The sequence below is a fragment of the Eulemur rufifrons genome, chromosome 10, assembly GCF_041146395.1.
Source record: "Eulemur rufifrons isolate Redbay chromosome 10, OSU_ERuf_1, whole genome shotgun sequence".
Classification (NCBI taxonomy): Eukaryota; Metazoa; Chordata; class Mammalia; order Primates; family Lemuridae; genus Eulemur; species Eulemur rufifrons.
This window is the reverse complement of record NC_090992.1, coordinates 13,108-30,278: the sequence shown is the minus strand read 5'-3', so window position 1 is coordinate 30,278 and position 17,171 is coordinate 13,108. Positions and strand designations below refer to the sequence as shown.

The 17,171-nt window shown below is 44.2% G+C and overlaps 1 long non-coding RNA gene across 1 annotated transcript in view; it reads right to left on the bottom strand.

Moving 5' to 3' along the window:
- LOC138392864 (uncharacterized) overlaps window positions 1-16,871 on the bottom strand; it is a 57,272-nt gene extending 40,401 nt beyond the window's left edge. The window contains exons 1-3 of the long non-coding RNA XR_011235093.1: window positions 15,557-16,871; window positions 14,468-14,731; window positions 6,207-6,283 (exon numbers count right to left, since the gene is read on the bottom strand). This is a non-coding gene — a long non-coding RNA (uncharacterized lncRNA). The remainder of the gene's footprint in view (window positions 1-6,206; window positions 6,284-14,467; window positions 14,732-15,556) is intronic.
- Window positions 16,872-17,171: the final 300 nt, after the last annotated feature.

Here is a 17,171-nt window from a genome sequence, read left to right as displayed (position 1 = left end):
CTAGGGCGTCCGCTTTGAACAACCTGTCCAACCCAGGAGGCAAAAATGCCAGATCACAATCACATCAGCTAAAATAAACCATACCTTTCCCCTGGATCCCTTTTGCCCACTGAGCAGGACCCTGAGCAGGCGAGGATGTCATACTGAAGAGAATCTGGCAAAGTAAAAAGAGAAATCAAGTAGGAATCTTCCTCCAAAGCAGGCTTCTAGGTCTGAAACAGTGGGAACCAAAGAAGAGTTCAGAATTGTGTGAGCGTCTCAACACTGATTATACTGAACTGCACCTTCTAATGACTAAAATAAGATTACGAATGACAAGTGACCACAAGAGTTTTTATTACCTGGAGGTTACTGGAAAAGTTATCTGATCTTACTAAGAGCTCATCCAGAGGTAGAGACTGAATCTATAGAGGGTCTGAAGGCACAGTGAAAACTGTTTTCTGCTTAGCCTTACCAAGTCCCATCCGCTGACGATACTAGTTCCACAGATACCCATAAATTCCCGCTACGTGTCAGGTATAAAATATACACAATGCTAGATGTAGCAGAAATTCATTTTTGCTTTACTAAGCAAAAAGTGAAAGCAAATTATTACGTCAAATAAAACAACAGTCATTTTAGGTTTGAGAACAAGTACAAAATTTGATCATGGAAGATGTCATAAGAAATCTTAGCATGAGCTTCTAAGCGGACAAGCAACAAAACAGGGATATCAGGGCTCACCATTTAGTCATTTTCAAAGTCACCTCTATTTAATCCGGACTCATCTAATGCATTCTAGGAAAAGGAGTGAGTACGTGTTACTATAATTTTGACTGAAATGCATTTGAGGGTACTTTATAGTGTCAAGATAAAGGCAATAAACACAATTTATTACCAAGTCTTTTTGGCATTTCAATTCAGAAACCCTATTTGGATGCAGTCACAGAGCAGTCTCAACGAAATTCTAGTCCATTCATAATTTGATAGTATTACAGAAAGAGTCAAGCATACTTAAGCTTTGAACTGAGGCAGCAAGTCAATATTTAATATGCTAAATTCCAAGTTTTTCCAGGAAGTATGAAAAAAATCAGAAAAAATGCTATCACCTAACTAGCAAGCAAGCATTAAGGATAAGCACGTTTTACTCAGTTCCTCTCAAGAATACACAGGGAACCTACAATGCCCCCCATTCTGACACATTACTAACATTTAACATTCAATAAAATGTTAAAATATTTGTTTCATAAAAACGGAGATAAAAAAAACAATAAAACAGGCCAGGTGGGGTGGCCAGTACCTGTAATCCCAGCAGTTTTGGACGCACAGGCTAGGAGTTCCAGACCAGCCTTGGCAACATAGCAACACCTCGTCTCTACCAAAACTTTGAAAATTACCCGGGCATGGCAGTGCAAGCTTATTATCCCAGCTACTCGGGAGGCTGAGGTAGGAGGATCACTTGAGCCCAGGTGTCTGAGGTTGCAGTGAGTGATAGTCATGCCACCGCACTCCAGCATGGGTGACAGAGTGAGACCCTGTCTCTAAAATTTAAAAAAAAAAAAAAACACTACAATATATCAAAACCAATAAGCACGTTTCATTGTGAGTGAAAAATCTTATAAAACCTTAAAAACAATCCCAGATTCATCCTAAAACAGATGAGAAACCTAAAGATGTTCATGATTTTTAAAAAGACAACTGGGAATTAAAAACATAATAGCACCCTATACTAGACAATAAACGTGAGAATTTGTTATATAAGCATTTAAATAAAAATTTTAAAATTCAAAAATGTTTTCTACAAATGCTAATTAATAAACTCTCACAATCTACACAGGCAAACATGGGCACAGCTGCAAATGCCTTGTTAGCATCATTCTTAATCACTTGATTAATTGCATCTGAGAGAAAAGAAATTCCTTCTAGATCACTCTGAAGGATCTTACAAAAAAATCAATCCCCACCCCCAGCAGACACATCTACCTCGATGAAGAAAACACCAACATTTCAAATATTCCGACAATCACAAAATAGGATAATCCTGGAATTTACTCAGCCTCAAAACATTATGAACTACTCCAACACAGGAATAATACCTTAAAAACATTTACAGTGTTTTCTAAAGTACAAAAAATATTCATTACGAACCCTGATTTCTTGGAAAAATTATTTGAACATGTCTCAACGCTGTTGATTATCAAGAATTCTGATGATGTGCTTATCCAAAAAAAAAAAAAAAAAAAAAAAGCCAGGCACTTTTTATTTAACATATGACAGCCTGCTTACATTGTTTTTTATCATCGCTATTAGATTTCTTATCAACACCAGACTGAGAGTGGTAAATTGTCAAGAAATACACATTTCTTCCTCCAAGAAATACACATTTAAAGAAAAACTATCACAACTCTCTACCACTAAAATTTCAGGGATTCCTTCCCTTACTATTCCTAGGAACAACAATCACAAAGAGCTAATAGCCAGAAAGTCTAAAATCTAAAACTTCTACTTGAACGTATACATTATTTTCAACAATGTAGAAACTACTATAAGCATCGACAAGTCAAAAGGGTCCACCAAAATTCAAAAGCTAACTGCAAAAATCATTGGTAATCTACATTATTTTGTAAAGATCAAGATTGGCTTTGGAGTACATTAACTCAGACTGCTGAAGAGGCCAAATATTGTTTTTAAACATATATAAATAAGATAAAAATAGGCAATGCAACCTTGGAATAAATGCAATACTAAAAATTTCATCTTCTTTTTAATAAGCAGTTCCATCAGTTGTAAAACTACAGGTAAAGTCCATATATGGAACCACAAATTATTACTAACAATCCTTCCAATTTCAGCACTACCAAGTTAATACTGTATTTGTCTGTCAATAGTAAAGAAAAGGACAAAATAAATTCCTGAAATGGTGCTTTACTTAAAAACGTTTCTTATGGAAAAGGAATCCAATGTTTATCATCAGTGATTTTTAAAAATAGAAAATATTTCTGTTGCAAAGATTATTTACAGAACACAGAACCAGAAGTCCATGACCTTTCAATAAATACACTGTACTAAAGAGTACAAGAGAGTACAAGAGTACTAAGAGAGAGATAATAAAAACACCAGTCTGTTAAATCTCTTCCTCCCTTCTTTTTAAAATGTAGACAGATTTTATTAAACTGACAATATGAAAGTGTAACCCAGTAATCTTAGCCCTCTTAAGTTACTTATTATCTTTTCAGTAGACTGTTATGAATTTACAGTTCCTGCAGTTCACCTGCCACCTTTCCCAATTTAAAGCAGACACTAGGGGTTGAAGACAGTCTCGACTTGCAACATCAATTATAAGAAAGAACTTTATGCTCGTTTTAGAAAAGGATTATTGTGAGCTTTGTTCGGCCCCAGAAACACCGCTCAGCACAGATCTCAGCACATAAGAGATGTTTAATGAATATCTCTTGAGTAAATGGTAATGTTGAATTGTATTAGTGCAACATTAGTTTTTTTTTCCTCCTTCAATTTACAGTTCTCCCTTGTTGGAAATGAAACTCAAGACCATAGCAGTCCCTCAAAAACACATAAACAACTTTATTCACAATGAAAAATAAAGCTGGGTCTCAAAATACAATCCCAGCGCCATCTTTATGTTCTCCATTATTTTTAAAGAAAATGAGAAATAAAGCCTGTTTTTAAGAAATAGATAATGGATACCAACTTTTCTCAAAATAAAAAATTCACTTTTCAAACTTACTTCCTATGTTAGTAGTACTGAGAGTAACAACTGATGGTTCCAAAGTAGGCACGGATTGGGTAAAAATCCAAAACAAGCATAGAAACAAAACTACATGTTTTTTGCCAACGTTTTTTCCTTAATCTTAGTCAAAAGGGTATGTGCCTAAATTTTACTAGATGTGAGACCAGCTTTGTCTGATGCTTCCAGATTCATTCGTTCAACAAATATTTTAATGAGCATCTACTGTATTCCAAGCCCTTTAACGTTTGCGTTTGCAAACTGCACACCACCACCGAATTCCTCTACGAAGCCTTATCATTTAAAAGAATGGCAAGGTAATAAGGAATCTCAACACCGTTTCTTGCACACATTAAGTCAGTGGATTGGGGCGCTTTTTCAGCCGTCAAAGCGGCATCAGGGAGCCGCTGCCGACCACACCTGGGACCCAAAATCACAACCAGGAGCCACAGCCGGTGAAACCACCTGTGAGAGTCGCCCGCGCTCCTCCTCTGAGGAGGCGGCCAGGGCTTCCACTCCGAGCCCAGCGAGCTCCGCTGCGGGACCGCGGGCGGGACGCGCCGGGCGCCTCGGGCGACAGTCCGGCTCCGGAGCCCGGGTCCCCGCCCCGCCCATCCTCACCTGGAGACCCCGGGCCGTCCCGGCCCACCCCTCGCGCCACCGTGGCGACCGCCAGACCCTCCAAGTTGGGGAGAGGGGTCTGCGTTTCCGCTTTACCGCGGCGGGCGGTCGGCGCCTCGGTCGCCCGCCTGCCTGAATTCCGAGCTGAGCTCGGGTCCCTTCCTCAGAGGGAAGGGACGAAGCCCAAAGGGCGGGTCCTCGGGGAAGAGACCTCGCCCGAAGCTGGAAGCGGAGCCGCCGGCTCGGCCCGGAGCCCACGGGCGGCGCTCACGGCGGAGCCCCCGGGCACCGCGGTTCGGGGCTTCAGGCCGCCGCCCAAGGGCCCGAGAGGGCGAGGCGCGGGGCCGGCGCCGCACTCACCGTCACCTGTGTCTCGGCCGCCCGCTCCCCCAGCGCCGCTCTCTGGCCGGCTCCCTCCGCCCTCACGCCCGCAGCTGCGCTCCTTGCGCGCTCGCCCCGCCCAGACTCGTGCGCCGGCGCACGCGGAGGCGTCGCGCGCTCCCAGGGCGACGGGGGGCGGGGCCTCATCAGGCACCCACCGCGGCTGCCGTGCCGGGCCCGCCCCGGCCAGGCCCCGCCTCGGGATGGGCGTGCGGCGCCACCCCCACCTTGGAGCCGCGCGGTTGGGCGGCCGCTGCTGTGGGGAACCGGCCGCGGACAGCAGGGAGTGGAGCCTGCGCGGGAAAGCGCGCGCGGAAGATGGCCACCGAGCCTGGGCGGGAGCGCGCGGGAGCCTCTTCCCAGCCCGGCCCGCAGGCGGCTGCGGCTCGCGCCCGCCCGGCCGAGGAGGGGCGGCGTCTGCGCGCGGTGTGGGCCGCGGCCGCGCCCTGAGGAGGAAGCGGGGTGCCGAGCTGGCGGGGGATGAGGTGTCTGTCGGTCGCAGTTGAGACCTCGAGGTCCTGAAACCCTCCGACCATTGTTTTTTTCAATGTCACAGTCAGAATCGTTTTGTCATTCACTGGCTTCAGGCCCAGCACTTCCAGCTGGCATTTGCAATGCGAAAACTGTTCGTGCCCCAGACCCCTGTGACTCCTCCCCCGGATCGCATACATTCCAGAAGTCGGGACACGTGACAGTGTCCCAGTCTAGCGGCCAGTACTCCACCAAAGGACCCGCCAAACTCTGCCTGTGCTCAAAGGGACAGAGAGAGCCAGGTGCTGGTGTCAGGGCATCCTTCCAGCTGCTCAGGCCACAGACTTTGGCGTCATCCTTGGTCCCTCTCACACTCTCATTTTCACTTCCAATCTGCCGAGAAAGCTCGTTGGTTAAACTTCCAAAATACATCAGACTAGTTCTCACCTGCGTTACTTCCAGCATCTCAATGATACCTCAGGGACCTACTAAACCGCAGGGCCTCCCTGCCCATCATCTACTCCGTTTACTGTCAAAACAGCCGGAATATCCTCTCACAAGGAAATGTCACTTAGCGTTGATACTTAGCCTGAGCCAGGTCTTTAAAATTGCAACCGCCAGACACCAATTCTCAATCCTTCCTACTTCATTCTTTTTCTTTTCTTCCCATGACACTTCACACCTGGTAGCGATCTCTATGGTCAGCTTTCCGGATCTATGGTTAGGCATTCACAGATTCAACTAACCGCAGGTGAAAAATATTCAGGAAAAAAAATTAAATAACACAAGAAATACAGTATAACAACTATTTATATAGCATTTACATTGTATTTGGTATTGTAAGTAATGTAGAGATCATTTGAAGTATACAGGAGGATATATATGAGTTATATATTATGCCATTTTATATTAGGGACTTGAGCATCCACAGATTTTGGTATTGGTGGGGATCCTGGAACCAATCCCCTAAAGATTCTGAGGTATGACTGTATTTATTTTACATGTTTACCTTTTAGTGTCTCTCTGGTCTTCGCCGGTAGAAGCTGGGATTTTTGTCTGTTTTGTTCAACTGATGTACCCAAGTGCCTAGAATAAATGAAAAATTTTTAAATTCCCTGAGATAAAAAGTGTAAAGCAACAAAAAAATGACCCGTTTTGTATTTTAAATTTCCTCTTGGCTTCAATTTCTATTAGTTAATTTGGTCAATATTATATTCATAACACTCTCCTTACATATTTAATTTAGCCTTTAAGATTTAAAACAAAGCAATTTAAAGCCACAGACAGTTTGGATTTTGTTTGTTTGTTTGTTTCTCTCTGTCTTTGAGACAGGGTCTTGCTCTGTCCCCTGGGCTAGAGTGCAGTGGCGTCATAATAGCTCTCTGCAACCTCCAACTCCTGGGCTCCAGGGATCCTCCTGCCTCAGCCTCCTGAGTAGCTGGGACTACAGGCACACGCCACCACACCTGGCTAATTTTTCTTTCTAGTTTTTGTCGAGACTGGGTCTCACTCTTGCTCAGGTTGGTCTCGAACTCCTGACCTCAAGCGATCCTCCTGCCTCAGCCTCCTAGAGTGCTAAGATTACAGGCATGAGCCACCATACCATGCCCTGTGCCGGACCCCACTCCCCTCCCGTGTCAAGCAAACATTAAGGATAAGCACATGTTTTACTCAGTTCCTCTCAAGAGTACACAGGGAACCTACAATGCCTCCCATTCTGACACATTACTAACCTTTAACATTCAATAAAATATTAAAATATTTGTTTGTACAAATATTTTGTACAAAGTTTTGTACAAATATTTTGTATATACATACACACATAAACACAAAGATGAGTATACCAGCAGCAATGAGCATGCCAGACATCCAGACTTTGGTTTCTAAATACTATTCTCCTCAAAAGGAACCAGAGAAATGGCTAATTTCAGGGCTCAGGCAGGGAAAGTATTTAAGAAGCTTAGAACATCAGGTACCATAAAATATGGAAATTCCCAAAAGATCATGCAGTTATATCAAAATGACACTGGAGCTAACCAAGGGGCTCCCACTGGCTAAATCTGGGATAATTTCAACATCAAAGAAATGATATAATGAGAGCAATCGTTTATAAACCATTGAATAAAATAGGAACCTAGGAGCCCATAGTGATATCAATTAATAGATAAACAAATGGGGGTGGATACAGAGGCAGGAAAGCTTTCCCTTACAATAGAAGGTCAACTAATAAATGTAGAAGGATAATGGAAGGGACGATTACCATTTGGCAACCCTTATAATAATTGTTTTGGTCAAGGAGCAAAACTGGATACTAATATAAATGGGTGAAAGTGTGATCAGGAACAGGATTTTTACATAGTCTCAAAATATCTCCAGACAATATTTATTCATTAAGTTTCCATTGCAAAGTCTGGCAGACATCATCTTACCATATGATAAAAGTAAATTTCATCAGCAATGGGACAAATCAACATAATGTGCCTTCTGATAGAATTCATCGAGAAGAACACAGCATCACCTCTGTGGTATTCCTGCCAAAAACGCCTGTCCTGAGTACATTGGTGGTATAGTGGTGAGCACAGCTGCCTTTCAAAACGCATGTCCTAAATCCAGTCATGAGGAAACATCAGACAAACACAAACTGATGGACATTCTGCAAAGTCATTGGCCTGTCCTCTCCAAAATATCAAGGTCATGAAAGGAAGGAGAGACTCGGAACTGCTCCAGATAGAAAGAAACTAATGAGACATGACAGTGAAATGCAACATGTGATCCTACATTGGATGCTGGATCTATAAAAGACTTTATTGGAGAAAATCAGTAAAATTTGAATGAGGTTTGTGGATTAGAATGTGCTATGGTATTAATTTCCTGATTTTAACGGACATAACGTGATTCATGTAGAAAAGTGTCTATTTTTTAGGAAATAGACATTGAAGTATTGAGGGGTCCTGTGACAGCATGTCTGTGACTTACTGCCAAATGGTTCAGAAAAAAATGACTTGTAGCTACACAGAGAGAAAGAGAGAATGATAAGGCAGATGTGGTAAATTTCTAACAACTGGGAAATCAGGCTGAGAGAACACAGTATATCTTTGTACTATTCTTGAAACTGTTTTGAAGAGTTTAATTATCTCCACTTTAATAGTTTTGAAATATTTTTAATAACCCTATTGTAACATCCCCTTCAGCAGTTTAATTCAAGATCAATATAAAATAAGAGCATGAAGCTATTAAGAAATAAGTCATGCACAAAGTAAGAATCTATAAAGATAAATAAATAAGACTTACTAAATATATTAAGACCTGGGAATCTTGGATTCTATTTTTTTAATTACATACTAAATTGTACTGTTAAAGAGCCATGGGAGGCCATAAAAGTCCTAAGAGGTCTTCTCTTTATATATTTTTTCATTAGGATCAAGAATAAAGTACAATGATCCCAAGAGGATTATGTATCAGAGAGTTCTTCTGGAGTTAACTCATATAAGGTTTTTATTTTATTTCATCATAAAACAAGTCAGGCAAAAAAAAGCCTAGCTCTCTTTTCCTGCTGTTACAATGGGTCTGGCCATCATCTGTGGCGTATGCATCACACTTTGTAAACCCGTATCTTGCTCTTGCCCTATCATCCTATCTTTCTCTCCTCAATAAACCTCATTTCCATGCTTGCCTTACAAAAAAACAGTAAAGCCTAGGAAATACATTATGTAATATAATGAACACCTACCCAGCCTAAAATAAAACATTTCTAAACACAACAGACTCTCTTCTTCTCCCTACGTGTTCCCAGGACAATATTCTTAATTTATCTGTCTTAATTTATCTTAATAGGATCTGTCATTCCCTTTTAAGTATTTATACTTTTGCTGCACAAATATATATCTCTTAACAAAATATAATCTTGTTTGGCATGATATTTGAATTTACAGAAATTGTATAATACCATATACATCCTTCCAAGCTTCTTTTTCTCACTCAAGTATTTTAGATTTAGTTAGCTTGATACACATAATTTTAATTCATTCGTTTTAACTGCTGTGTAGTGTTCCATGGTTTAAATATATAATTTTTTATTCTGTATCATATTGATGAGCATTTAAATTGTTATCCCATCTACCCTATTACAAACAATGCTAAAATGAACACCAAATCTACGCCTTACACTGATTTGCAAGCATTTATCTTGGCCGGTGGTTCTCAAACTTTGGAATGCATCAGAATCCCCTGAGGGTTTTGTTGAAACATAGATTGTTGAATCCCACCCCCAGAGGTTCTGATTCATTTTCTAAAGGAGGTTTTTAAGTGATGTTGATGCTGCTGGCCTGAAGACCACACTTTCAGATCCACTGCCCTAGGATGTACATCCTGGAGTAAAATTGCTGGGTCAAATAATTGTGCATCTTCAGCTTTTCCAAATTGTGCCAAATTGCTCTGCAAAGGAATTTTAATGATATGCTCTCCCACAACAGGCAAGTTGTCTTTCTCAAATCCACACCACACTTGATGTCACAACACTTTTAAGGTTTTACCAACCCAAAGAATATGGAATTCTGGCCGGGGAAGGTGGCTCATGCCTGTAATCCTAGCACTCTGGGAGGCTGAGGCAGGTGTATCATTTGAGCTCAGGAGTTCGAGACCAGCCTGAGCAAGAGCAAGACCCCATTTCCACTAAAAATGCAAAGAAATTATATGGACAACCAAAAATATATATAGAAGAAATTAGCGAGGCATGGTGGTACATGCCTATAGTCCCAGCTACTTAGGAGGCTGAGGCAGGAGGATTGCCTGAGCCCAGGAGTTTGAGGTTGCTGTGAGCTAGGCTGACATCAGTGGACCCTAGCCTGGGCAACAGAGTGAGACTCTGTCTAAAAAAAAAAAACAAAAATATGGAATTGTGGTTTTCATTTGAATTTTCCCAATTACTAATGAGGTTGGGCATCTTTTTATATGTCTGTAGCCATTCAGGCTCGGTTTTCTCTTGTCTGCATTATCTGTTCATTCCTTTGTCTGTTTGTTATTAGGGTGTTTAACTTATGTCAGAAGACAAAATTACAACAAATTTAAAGATCCAATTAGCTTTTATTTGTGCTTGTAGAATTGGGCAACACCTCACTCTGTAAAATAGAATGAGTGTTTCAATGAACTGAGCAGAGAAGTTTGGCTTTATAGGCAGAAAAAAATGCTGCAGAGAGCAGAAACAACACAAAAAATGGATTGGCCATTTAAAAGTTAATTTCCTTATAGGGTTAAAAAAAAGGGGACTTCCTTACCATGTGACTGAGGTTGGTTGACTGGTCTCACCTGCTTTTTGGGAAACTGGTCTGTTTCAAAGTTCTGTTTAACTGTGGCACTTAGCACAAGCAAACCCATTCTGGTTTGGCCTGGTCTACTGGGGCCTAGTGCAGGCGGCTAGTCCAAAACAGTGGCCTCCCATAAACCTTGTTTAACTCTTATATAGAGTAATAGTTACTAAACTGTCGTCTTTAGAACATGATGTGAGGACAATGCACCTATAATACATTTTTGGGAAATTCAACATATATATTTACACTCAATTTATTATAATATAGAAATTTCTGTGTTATATCAACCTAAAAGGAAGAAGCTGATGCAAAATTAATATAGAGAGTTTATTTGGGCCAAGGTTGAGGACAGTAGCCTGGGAAACACTTTCAAGTTGCCTTGAGGAGTGTTCCAGGGAGCAAGGAAAAGCTCAAGATTTTAAAGAAAAAAGGACAAATCAGGAGAGGGGACAATTACAAAAGTTGCTCAGCAGGAATTCTCATTGGTTTACAGATACAACAGTGGTTAGTGATTGGTTATACACTGCCGAACTATAGGGTGCATGGCATTTCATGGCTACCTGGCATCAGTTTAGTCTAGAGCCTCATAGCAAGTGGCTTCATGAGGTAATTATTCTGCTCAAGGGGGAGTGAGAGTGACTGCTGTTACATTTTAAATGTCTCTCCTGGCCTCATAGTTTAATAGTGCTGGAATTCCTCAGATAAAAAGGTTTTTTTTTTCTTTCTCAGTTATAATAGGAGAAATAAGAATACAAAATTACATATGTACCACAATATACAAACTAACACCCCAAAACACCATACTTAGAAAAGAAACTAAAAAGAAATATTCTATCACTGTATGTTCAAGTTTACAGATAGGTTTTTTTTTTTTTGTGGCTTTAAGTATGTACACTTTCTTTCAATTTTCTATATTTTCAAATTTTTTTTTTTTTTTTTTTTTTTTGCTGAGACAGTCTCACTTTGTTGCCCAGGCTAGAGTGAGTGCCGTGGCGTCAGCTTAGCTCACAGCAACCTCAGACTCCTCGGCTTAAGCGATCCTCCTGCCTCAGCCTCCCGAGTAGCTGGGACTACAGGCATGCGCCACTATGCTCGGCTAATTTTTTCTATATAGATTTTTAGTTGTCCATATAATTTCTTTCTATTTTTAGTAGAGACAGGGTCTCGCTCTTGCTCAGGCTGGTCTCGAACTCCTGACCTCGAGCAATCCACCCGCCTCGGCCTCCCAGAGTGCTAGGATTACAGGCGTGAGCCACTGCGCCCGGCCTCAAATTTTTTAATTCAAATAATGTAGTTTCATATTCCATGGAGATTCCGTGTCAAGGTAACACACAAAATAAAAGTCATGTATGTAATATTACCCTGAGCATCCGTTAAATTGGGCTGTCTCTCAGAAACTCCAATAGCGATTGAAGAAATGTTCAGGGTAATTTTGCAATACAACCTGTTTTGTGTCTACCATTGGAATTATTGCTGTTTCTTCAGTTGAGTACCAGATGGAGCAACAGAAAAGCAACTGGGTAACATAAGAAAAATCTACATTGTATCTCTTCTGAGAATCACACTTAATCTGGTGAGATGATAATATCAGAGATACCCAGAAACTGGGATCATTGAAGAACAAGCAGGTTTACACATTTCATCTCATGCTCACGGTTCATTGAGTGGAATGTTAGGCAGAATAATGCACCATTTAGACTGTTGCTTTCTCCTCCTCTTATTTTTATGGGGCTAAGCTCATACAGTTGAATTTGCATAAGTAAATTTGTATATGAGGAGACTCCATTGTACATAATTTGCTTATAATAGGGAAAAAAACACCTTTTTCAAAGGAACAGATATTCTGGAATACATAAATACATACATACTCCCTGTTTTCATCATTTACTCAGTCATTCAACAAATATTGCATCTGCTATTTCCGCACTGGGCTACATGATGGAGGAGATAGAGGAAAAAGTAAAACCATCTCTGTCCTCATGGCGCTTAATCAATTAATCAATCAGTCAAATAAATAAAAAATTATCCTATGATAAAAAAGAGGTACATAGTATCTTGAGAACATATAATAAGGATATCGATGTACACTGAGGGTTTTAGAAAGGCTCCCTGTGAAAGTGACTACTGAGCTGGATAGGAAGTATGGGATGCTGTGATGTAAGCTGGAGCCAGATGACACTGCCTCATGAGAGCCTATAGTTTAATTTTCAGAAATTTTGAGACAGGTTTTAAATAGCCATTATTAAACATTAAATTATGTAAACTTATATTTAAATTATATTAAAAACACAGATCATAAATACTCAAAACTCTTCACTTCTTAATTATTTTTACATTTTACTCTCATCTATGCTCTGGAGGTTATCTACTATCCATCTTTTCCCATTCTGAGTAGCAGATTGAAATCATCCTGTCCAGCACCTCTGCACTGCATATGCTACCTGCCCATTAGTGACTTCGTAGCCACGTCAGTTATCAGATCGACTGTCACAGTGTCACAGTGCTTATGTTCAAGTATATCTTATTTTAGTTAATAATGGTCCCCAAGCTCAAGAGTGGTGATGCTGGCAACTCAGCTATGCCAAAGCCACAAAGTGCTTCCTTTAAGTCAAAAAGTGAAAGTTCTCAACTTAATAAGGAAAGAAAAAAAGTAGGCTGAGGTTGCTAAGATCTACGGTAAGAAGAAATCTTTTATCCACGAAATTGTGCACAGTATATTGTTATGATTGTTCTATTTTATTGTTAGTTATTGTTATTAATCTGTTTACTGTGCTTAATTTATAAATTAAACTTTGTCATTGGTATGTACGTATAGGAAACACATAATATAGGGTTTTGTGCTATCTAAAGTTTCAGGCCTCCACTGGGGGTCTTGGAACATATACCCTGAGGATAAGTGAGAACTACCATATCCACAGAAAAGCTGCTTCAGAGCAGTGATGAGTATAGAAGCAAGGCTGGAATGGGTTAAGAAGTGAATAGGGGCCGGGCGCGGTGGCTCACGCCTGTAATCCTAGCACTCTGGGAGGCCGAGGTGGGCGGATCGTTTGAGCTCAGGAGTTCGAGACCAGCCTGAGCAAGAGCGAGACCCCACCTCTACTAAAAATAGAAAGAAATTATATGGACAGCTAAAAATATATATAGAAAAAATTAGCCGGGCATGGTGGCGCATGCCTGTAGTCCCAGCTACTCGGGAGGCTGAGACAGGAGGATCGCTTGAGCTCAGGAGTTTGAGGTTGCTGTGAGCTAGGCTGACGCCACGGCACTCACTCTAGCCTGGGCAACAGAGTGAGACTCTGTCTCAAAAAAAAAAAAAAAAAAAAAAAAAAAAAAAGAAGTGAATAGGAAAAAAGAAAATAGAGGCGCTTTTCCTTCTATTACAAAAAACGATTGTAGGAAATGTACTCACTTACATTGGCCTAAAAGAAAAATGTTATTTTAACCAAATCAGAAATATTAACTGAATTCAAGCTCCACTTAGGACAAAAGTTCACCTCAATTTATCCATGTAATTTTACCTAGTTCTCTGAGTTCCAGAGGATGAAACTAACTCTGGAAAAACACAATGGTTATAAAACAAAAACTCAAAGTAAAAAATAAATAAATATTTTTTTAAAACCACAACAGTAAGTTGTTACCACTGCCATTCCATTTAGGAAACAGCAATTCTACAAAGAAATTGTTACCAAAAAAAATTGGTACAGAAAAGTCAGCTGGAGAAAGTGAAGCAAGAACGTCACTCTGCTGAGCCTTACCTGGGCCACCCCATTCTGAGGGCTTATCTGTTGAGTTGTCCCAGATTCCCTGAATCCCTGGGGGTGACAGGCCTGCAGACCAGGGCTCATTTGTGTGATGTCCCAGGTTCCCTAAATCCCAGGGGGGAGTGGCCTACACACAAGAAATCATCTGGTGGCTCTGCCAGGAGTCCCAATAGCTTGGCGGCTGTGACAGCCGCTTAGCTTACCTTAATTCATGTCTTTCTTCCTTTTCTGTAAGAGGTGAGGAATCCGCTGGGCAGGGCATCTAAAAAGGCTTTTTCTCCCGGGCTCCTGCACATCCCAGGGTGGGTACAGGAGTAAGTGGTGAGCAGGGGGCCACTGGAATTCCTGGGCAGATCTGAAAGGGAGGAGCAGCCATTCCCCATCTCTTCCTCGTAGTCAGGTGTGGAGCATGTGTGTGATGGCCGGAGCCTCTGCTGCTGTGGGCCAGGAGGCGGCTTCTGCGGGAGCTGTAGGTGACAGGAGGAAGGCGGTAGGACACCAGAGATGGCTCTCTCTGCCCACACAGTGTGCGTCAGTCATTTCTGGACACATCCAGGCTCCTGTCTCCCACCCTGAAGTCTCACTCCTAAGAGCTCCCCTGAGCTCACCCATGTGTAATGTGGGTACATCTACCCTATGTGCTGTACTGAGAGGGGTGAGTTGCGCTAAAAACTTCAAAAACTGTAGGTAAAAGGGCCCCTCTCCTGTTTTGTATCCAAGCGTCTTCCCCAAACTTCACTTGAATTCAGAAGAGCAACCTGCAGGCAGACCCAGGCCCCTCCCCACCTCATACATTCTTGTGTCACTGCAGGGGCCCTTGGCAAGGGAGCCGCCTGGGATGTGCAAGGGGTGTGCACACGAGTGGTTGAGAGTGGGCCTTTCTGCCTCTTGGTCACTCTCTCAGTGCCACCCCCACCCCCATGGTTTCCGCACCTCCCGTAACCCCCACCTCCGGCCCTCCCTAGAGCTCCTCCCTACCCCACACACCCGGTCCCTTCCTACCCACTGCCCAGTCACTCCCTCCTACCCATCCCCCCCCTATCGCTTGCCCACCTCCCGGAACCCCCACCTCCAGCTCTCCCTACAGCTCCCCCCCATCCTGCCCACCTTGTGCCCCAGGCCCCTACCCAGTTTGTCCCTGGGGGCCATCCCTCACCACCCCGCACAGCTGGTCACTCCTGCCCCCTCCGGGACCCCCTCCGCCCCCTCCCTTCCTACCGCTCTGCCGAAATCCGGGTCACCTTGGCCCCGCGCAGTCGCTCCCTCCCCGCCACCTCCGCAGTCCTCCTTACCGTCCCCGCCCTCATCGCTGCCGGCCGCCTGGCCACTCTTCTTTCCTCCCTCCGTTCTTTCCGTGCATCCTCTGAGCCTGGGCTGCAGGACCCCACCGCACATCCTCCGTTCGGCTCTCTCCCTCATCCCTCGGTTGTTTCCGTCCATCCTCGGCCCTCTCCGTCCTAACTCGGTTCTCCCTGAGGCCTTTTGACTGTTTTCGCCAAACCTCTTCGGCCCTTCCCGTGGTCCCCCGGCCTTTGTCGCCAACTTTCGGCTCTTTCCGTAATCCGCGGGGGGCACAGTGCCGACCCTGACATTTGTGCAGGCCCTGCGGTTTTTTGGCAGTCTTTGCGGCAATGGCACCTTCTGGAAGAGTCTTCCTGTTGTGGGGGGTGGGGACTGGGCAACAAAGCTGGTGTCATCTGAGCGCTGTCCGAGGTTCACTAAGTCCCTGGAAGGGATCAATCTGCCCACCAGAGCTCATCTCTGGGCAGTCCCAGGTTCCCAAAATCCCTGGGGGCCTGGACTACAACCAGGCATACTCTGTGGGCTGTCCCAGGTTCCCTAAATCACTGGGGGGGAAAGGCCAGCCCTGCTCCCCTGCCCTGCTCGCCTCTCAGCCCATCGTTGGCACTCTGAATCCCGTGACATTCCTTCACTCAGTTGAATTCTTCAGAACCCGATCCCCCCACCCTCCGTACCCCCGTGCCACGGGAGTTCGTTCTCATGGCAGAGCCATCGAGGCTGGGGGGACTTTCTGGATTCCGAAATGATAGGCTCTAGTAGTTTGTCCCGTGTGTTGCAGCAGATCTCTGTGTCTGGCGCCGGTTGTGTTCGGGCTCCACCTGGAGGCCGCTTTTATACAAGTCTCTTGTCCTGTGAATCTTCGGTGCAGCAGGCCAAGCAAGGGACAATCCCCTATGTGACCGAGACTGAGTTCCAGGAAGCAAGCAGCCTTCGCAAGGCTATATCGGTCGTGCCGGGACAGTGGTTGGGATATCTGGGAGGGGGATCTTGGGCCTGCAGGTCTGTTACGGGAGGACGTTTCCGCTGCGCTTCCAGGCTCAGCCAGCCAGGCAGCTTGTGGGGCTGCCCGGGCAGGTCGACCAGCACGCTTTTGCCGCTTTGGAGACCCGAACCACCCCGCGGGGACAGGAAGGAGACGGCAAACCTGGACGGGAGAGGAGGGTGTTCGGCGACCGGCCGCCATCCCGTGCGTGCATGTCCCTCTCCCTCGGCCTCGCCTCTCCTACCCATTTTCCCTGGGTCCCGTTCAGGAGGCAGGGACAGCCCTGTGAGTGGCACCCAGTCGTCCTTGGCTTCTTCCGAGTCCTACTGTGGGGGCACAGACCAGGTTATGGGTGGCACGTGTGGCCGGCGAGGGCGACTCCTGTCTGGCCGCAGCCGCTCCTGGGCCGCGGCGGTCCCGTCCCAATGTTTTCTCCTCCACAAGTCCCCGTGCTGGGGATGGGAACCGTGCCCTGGGTGGCGCGAGTGGCCCGCGATGGGAACCCCTGTCGGCCCGCGGCTCTCGTGGGCCGTGGCGGTCCCGTCCCGATGTTTTCTCCTCCACACGTCCCCGTGCTGGAGCCGGGGACCGGGCCCTGGGTGGCGTGAGTGGCCGACGAGGGC